Here is an 8,013-nt window from a genome sequence, read left to right on the forward strand (position 1 = left end):
GAGTCGACTTGAGTCCAAGTCACAGTGACTTGAGTCCCCATCTCTGCTTAAAGGCGTTGAAGGGGGAGAGCAGTCGTCTGCCAAATCAAAGGTTGGCGGTTCGATTCCCTTCTTCATGGACCACGTGGCGAAGGGTCTTTGGCAAAAAGACACCGAACCCAACATGGCCTTCAATTCATCCATCGGTGTGTGAATGTGTGTTGATAGATAAAAGAGCACCGTATAGCCTGTAACACTGTACAGACTAAGACGTGCTGCGTGAGTGTCTGTATGAATGGGTGAATGTGGCTTGTTGAGTAAAAGCACTTTGAGTGATCATCGAGTGCTATACAGATACAGACCATTTATCTGAACGGAAGCATATGTTGCTCTAAAATCTGTTCATACCTTTCAGCATTGATGGTGCCTTTCCAGATGTTGCAAGTTGCTTTCTCCAGAGGCACTAATGCACCTCCATACAATAAGAGATAGAGGCTTTTGAACTGAGCGCTGATTAGGAGCTGGATGACGTAGAAGACGTAGTCCACAATATCTAAAGATTTTGATTAATCTGACCATGGACCTATTATCTACTTTTCAGTCCATTTTAAATGAGCTTTGGCTCAGAGAAGAAGGTGGTTCAAAGTTTTTGAGTTAAAAGAATATCATTGGGAAATCCCTACATAATTGGTAGACAAGGTTTTTCACATTGACCTCTCCATGTGTTTATTTCTGAGTGACTCTTTTTTTATACTCATTTTAATCATGTTGCTGCCTTGTGCCGAATTAAATTAATTTGTTACATGTTCTTTCTGGCCGTTTCATTTTAGCACTACTTACTTTTCCAGCCCCTGTCCAAACAGTTGTTGCTGCCATCAAATTTAAGATGAGCAAATATTTTTCATGAAATACTATTATGTTTCTCTTTCAACATTTGTTAAATGTTCTATATTCCAACTATGTTTCATTGTGAATAAAATATCGGTTTATGAATTTTGCATTTCTTTTTTGTTTGCTTATTATTTTTTTTTATTCTTTGACTATTATAGTGGGCACAAATCCCTGCTACACATACTAATCTTGTGCTTATCGATCATTGGGACTGCTTTCTATTTTGAAAATCCCATTTCTCAAAGCAGCAATAAACAGAATTTTATTAAAAAGAAAAATATCGAAAAACTCAAAATACACATTCATAAAAATACTAAAGTAATCCCTCTCAATTATTGTTACTGACCCTCTACAAGTGCAAGATGACTTTCAGAGATTTATATTCTTATCTAAATATCCTCATACTGTCTTTCATGTTAACATTATCTTATTGCATTCATATTTTGTCATGTGTACATTTATTTCAGAATCAGAAAAACTTTATTGTCCGTTGCAAAGCAGTGGAAATTTGTCTTTAATACACCTCGAACAATAGATAAATAAACAAAGGCACAGATTAAAAAGTGCATAAAAAACATAGAAGTACAGTATAAAAACAACAGGATAAGAACAACACACAGAAAGCCAAGAACGCTAACCCGTAAGAATTATTGATAATGTTGATTGCAGTCGGGATGAATGATTTCTTTGCTATGTTTGCCCTTGATATTGGTACCTTGTACTGGCGACCAGATGGGAGGAGTTGAAAAGAACTGTGTAGTGGGTGTGAGGTGTCGTGTATGATGGTGTTGGAGATCTGTGAGTGAGGACTGAGTGGGGCCTGATAGTTTGTTAGCATGTTTGATGACTTTTGAAAGTTTGGATTGGTCTTTTACAGAAGGAAAAGTGTACCAGGACGAGATGTTGTACTGCAAGTAAGAACTGATTCAAAGAGTGACTTGTGAACAACTGTTGAAATGTTTTTGCTGACATTAAAATTCCTCAGCTTTCTCAGCAGGAAGAGGCGCTGTTGAGCCTTTTTATAAATGTAGCTGCTGTGATCAGAAAAGGACAATGTTCTGTCTACCTCAATGTCCAGGTATCTGAAGCCCTCCACCTGCTCCGCTACCTACCCTTAAGTAAGTACTCCAGTGAGCTCTCCTCAATGAGAGCATTGATTCCACCTGCAAGCTGTTGGAGTCAGTCAGGAGAGCCACCGAGGCCATATCGTCCACGTATTTGAGGAGTGCCATATTGTCCGAGCTGCAGGTTATGTTGTTAGTGTAGATGGAGAATAGGATGGGGGATAAGACACATCCCTGTGGGACCCCTGTGTTTAACACAATACTGTGCGATGTTTTGCCGTTTACAGTTACATGTTGGGGTCTTGTAGGAAGTCTTTGATCCAGTTTACCAGTATTGGGTTAACCTGTAGTTCAGTGAGGCGGTTGAGCAAGGTTCTTATCTTGACTGTTTTGAAGACCGAGGAAAAGTCCATAAATAAAATCCTGGAGCATGCATGAGTGAGGGTGGTCCATGTTTTTTGTAATCGTGTCCAGGAGCATCGGCCAGGCATCTTCCACCCGTCGTTGTGCCTTATATTCAAACTGGAGCGGGTCCAGTTTTTCAGTTAGCAGGCCACCCGCTCCGTGCATTTACAAAATACAGATGTCAGTGCGATTGGTGTGGACTCCTTGGGAATCCTTGATCAATTTTTGACTAATTTTTGTCACTGTCGTGATAGACAGCTGCTCTGAAGGATTTCCTCAGCTTGTGTTCATGACAGTTCAGAGCTGCTTGTCTACATTCAGTTAAAATATGGTGTGATCATAATTTGGTAGAACTTCATTGATATGTCAACCCTGCTGTCACTATTGCACAGATTATTTTTCTAAATGATGCCATCAATCCTGCACCATTTTGGCTTTCTTGTATAGGCAGGGAGTAGTATCATATCAGTGTTTCCCGCAGCGTATTATAGTTAAGGCGGCCGCCTTAGCGAACTCGCACTGCCGCCTTGCCAACGTTTCCCCCCGAAAAGAAAAAAAAAAAAGAAAAAAGAAAAAAAAAAAAAAATATATATATATATATATATATATATATATATTTTTTTTTAAACCGAAGTTATAATGCTTTGCTCAGACATTAAAAGACAGCATTGATAACATTGAATTGCGACACCTACTGGTGTCGCAATTCCCCCAGTCCCGGCCGACGACTCACCACCTTGACTAAGCAATTTCCTGCGGGAAACACTGCATATGCATGTTTTCATTCATGGAAACACAATTTCTTTCTGACAGTTATGACGGTGTTTACAAGGCTTTTTTTTCCTCCCTCCCTGTGAAACATCACGGTTACCTCACAGGTTAGCATCTACTGATAAGACTGACAGCAAAGGGAAAAAAACAAGGATTGAGTCATTCTGGAAAGCTCACACAAGTCCCACATTATTTCATATTTGTCAGCTATAAATCAAATTAAGTCATATTTGATGTTGAAATGTCAGTTTGCACTGAAAAAGTCCCGCTTTTCTTTCCCCAAACTCCAGTTACTCAACCATCTTTTTAGCTCACAGTTACAAAAGAAAAGTGGGATGACAAAACTTTTAGTGTGTCGGTTGCTCTTTTCCAGAAATTAAAAAATTGTATCAGCTGAATGTTTGATATTTGGCTCATCAACCAGTGATAAAGACTTTTGTGTTATGATTAATGACGAGCGGTGGACCCTAATGCAGACAGGACCAAGATGGAATCTCATTACTAAGAGTATGCCAATGAAAATAAAACAAAGGCGGTGCCAAGGCAAGATACGAATACTACAATGGAAACAAAATCACAACAAAACCAAAGAAACAAATCTGTCAAGTTGGAGGTGGGTGGTAGGACACGGATGCGGACTCAGAGGGGTATAAAGCAAACTGGGTTTATTTCACAAAAAAACAAAGTTAAACAAAAGGCGCGGCTGAGCCGAATAACAAAAACCTAAACTGTGGAACAAAATACATAAACATGGCTAAACAAAAGACTTGGCATGAAATATGAAAGAACACTTAACTTGAAATACGTGGCTTCGTGGTACGAGGGGTGAAAATCAAGTATCAAGGTAAGGAGGGTAACAAGGTAGGTAAGGATATCCCAAAAAGACAGGGCAGTCTGGAAACGAAACAGGGAACTGGGAGTGATTAGTGACAGGGTGCAGCTGGTGACAATAACATACAGGTGAGGGGAATGAACTAATGATCAGACAGAAACTGTGGGGAAGTCAATGGTAAACTAAATGCAAGACATGAACTGAAAACCAAAACATACCCTAAAACATGATAAAATATAAAACTAAAAACATGGGGAAAATCCCATGGGCGTGACAAAATGCACGAAAGAACTGACTAACACCAAGACTGCAGACTGCAAAAGACATCAAGAAAACCACAAGAGGGATGAGTAACAGCATACAATGATCTGGCAAAGGTAAACTGGAAAGATAAAAAAAAAAGGTAAAAAATACACAGAGGGGTAAACTCTACAAAATAAAAACAAAGAAATTAAAGAGCAAAAAGTAAACCAAGAAAACAAAAGGCACAAAAACCCAGACCGAGACATTTTGTACATGAATGGTGTCTGTTGTATCTTTAAGCACACAATCCAGAGCACTCAGACCAATGCTGAGGTGGTGACTGTTTACAGCAACAAGGAGTGAAATATTGGCTATTAATACCCTCATCTCGAAAAGCTCAAAGTCTGCTTTGGCAACACACATTGTCGGCTATATGTCAGTGCAGGGAACTGAAATGTACGTACAAACACCTAATTCATACCATGTGTCACCTTTAACGTGCCGCCAGGTGTAAAAGTATGTTCAGTATGACTGTAAAAACCCACCTGCTTGACAAATCTGTGACTCTGGATGGTGTAGAGGTCATCCATCTCAAATTACATCATAAAAAAACAACATGATTATATCATTTTGTTTTCCTGAGAGCTGTGACACACAAAAAAAAGTTTCTCTTGTCACATGAACCAGAAGTTGACAGCAGTAACGTCTATCCTGTGAAGCAGGAGTTGTTATACTTTCCTTGGAGATCCAAGGAAAGCAAAGAAGATGTTCCTGAAGAGTCCGTCCTTCCATTAAACTGGTAAATGTTTTCTCCATGCGGTGGATAATGGATGCACTTTAAGCTAAGTGCCTGATAGAGACAGCCTCACTAATGGATGAGTCATCACTGAAACCTTCTTTGATGGTGATGTCCTGAACACGGAGGTCAGTCTTGACCATTTTTCCATCATAAGAGGGCTCATAAGTTGGACAAAGAGAGGGGCGGTAGGTTTTCCATCTCCATCAACAAAAGGCGGTGTAAGACAATCAAAAAACACAACAGTCTGTTCACCAGATGTGGAGAATTTACTTTGACTACTGCTGACACTTTTAGTTTGAGTGGACTATTCAATGCTCAAACAAACCATGATGAAAACACATCAAGTTGTAAATCTGCATAAACCACTTCTTAAATCATATTTGTCACTTTTCCCAACCTGACAGTTTGGAATAACAGCTGCACTTGCAAAAGTGATAGAAAATGATCCTGATCATTCCTGTGATACACTTTTCACATTGCTGTTGCATCTCTAATATTTTTCAAGTTTGAAGTCAGTGACAGAGACCAATGAGAGATCTGTGAGTGACGTGTTCAGCCAAGGTATGTTAGAGGGCTTAATACGAAATCTGCCCCTCCATATTTTCACAGATGTCTGTCTTTATGCAGGTGCATGATATCAGGACCAATGACTAAAGTGAAATTTGGGAGATTTCATCAAATGAGTCCCCAAGTTTCACATTATGTTGTGGATGAAGTGCATAAAGGCTTTAAATTCTCTTCCTGATCTTAAATGCTCAAATTGGATTTAAGTAAAGGACAGGAAACAAAGTGGAACATCCTCCCTCATCCACTATAGTGCATACACACAATTTGTGTTTGTGTGTGAGGGATGAAGCAGGTACAGATGACAGGACTGAACACGCCTGCAGGATTTAGTCAGGAATGTTTGTTTCAATAATCTATGCTGAGAGGAAAGGGGAGGAGTTAAGCGGGAAAACGGAACAATACTCTCTCCTCTAACACATCCCTTCATCTTTACTTCGTTAAATACAACTTCTCCATCAGGGCATACATTTAGTTATATAACATATCTTAATCACTTAAAGAGAGCAGGCCTTTCAAAACAATTATTGAAAGAGAAATGGATATGTAAAGTATGCATACATTGTCAGTGTTTATGAAAGCTCATCATTTGGAAGTAACTTAAGAAAAAGGAAAGGCCTCGGGTGCTGTAGGTAACAAGGAGTTCCTTTACGTCCCCCTATTATTTATGACCCTCGGTTAAGCCCTCTTACCATCAGAAAAACAGGGCTTAATTCTTGGTCTATTACACTTCAGTGTTATAAATGAAAGACAAAATATTTTTATTTATTTATTTGCAGATGATACAATTTTACATTTAACTACTGACTAAACATGGTTTTTTCCCCACTCCACTTGTGATCCTGCCACACTTTTCGGGCATCAATGGCTTCCCTTCTCGCTCGTGTAGTTTGTGAGGGAAAGTTGAAAGTAGTTAGACTTTTTCAGATGCCAGCCATTCAAATCACCTCAATGATTGCATCTAATCTTGTGACTGACCCACTCACCATTTTGTGCTATTTGCACTGCATCAATGTGAATTGTGCCTCAGAGATTATTACTCGACATCTGACAGTAATTAAAAATCCAGTTTAACTTCAAGTGTTGAGTTCAAGAAAATCTTTCTGATTGAAATGGTAAAACCATTGTGCAGCATTTTCTCCCCTGTACCTTTCATCTATTCATCCATTTTTTCAGCTTATCTGGGACCAGGTCATTGGGTCAACAGTCTAAGCAAAGATGCTCAGACATTCCTCTACATTGCACCCCCTCCAGTTCTTCCCAGGGGACACCGGGTTGTTCCCAAGCCAGTTGAGAGATTATAATCTCCAAACAAGAAAAAAAGCCTTCTTATTTGGTATGTAGTAGATTGCTGCAACTGTACCTTTCATCATCAATAACAAATGTCTCAGGCTTTATTGTTAGACGAATATTTCAGCACAGGGAGGGGATATTTATCTTTACAGCTCTGCTGTAAAAGTCTTACATTCTGCTCTCGTATCGTGACAAAATCTCCTTAAACACAGGTTTCCGAATCCCAGCTGGGGCCTTTCTGTGTGGAGTTTGCATGTTCTCCCTGTGTTTGCGTGGGTTCTCTTTGGGTACTTCGGCTTCATCCCACCGACCAAAAACATTCATGGTTAACTGGTGATTCTAAATTGTCCCTAGGAGTGAGTGTGAGCATGCACGCTGGTGTCTCGTTTGTCGTTTGTCTCGTTTGTGTGTGGCCCTGTGATGAACTCTGGGTGTACTCTGCCTCTCGCACAATAACAGCTGGGCCAGGCTCCAAATCAAATCAAATCAAATCAAATCAAATCAAATGTATTTATATAGCACATTTCATGTACAAAAAGTTCAAAGTGCTTTACATAAAATAAAAGCATTGCAGCAGGGAGTGGAAGAAGCATTAAAAATAGATAAAAGAATATAAAGAGAAACAAATAAAATCATTTAAATGAATTTAAAAACAAGCAACAGTCCAGATAAATTAAAAGATAGCGTGCAGATTTCATGCATAGACACATGAGAACAGAAATGTTTTTAACCTGGATTTAATAATGTCTACATTTGGTGAGAGTTCAATCTCCACTGGCAGTTTGTTCCACTTGTTTGCAGCATAACAGCTAAATGCTGCTTCTCCATGTTTAGTCTGGACTCTGGACTGGACCAGCTGACCTGAGTCCTTGGACCTAAGAGCTCTGCTAGCGACCCTAAATTGGGTAAAGCAGGTATAGAAAATAGATGGATGCATTAATGGTACTTGTTTGTCTCCCATACTTTCAAGTTTGTAAGTTTGTATTCATTGCATTGGATATAAAATGATAATTTATGATAAAAATGTTTGATTCCCACCTTTTTCATTTTTTAAGTCATTTTTCTAGTTTCTGATGGTAGATTTCATGATGTCTTATAATGCGCAAAAAAAAGAAATATATTATATACATACAAAAATATACATAAATGGCACGTTTTGTTTTTCAGTAGCC

This window comes from Odontesthes bonariensis, chromosome 18 (assembly GCF_027942865.1).
Source record: "Odontesthes bonariensis isolate fOdoBon6 chromosome 18, fOdoBon6.hap1, whole genome shotgun sequence".
NCBI lineage: Eukaryota > Metazoa > Chordata > Actinopteri > Atheriniformes > Atherinopsidae > Odontesthes > Odontesthes bonariensis.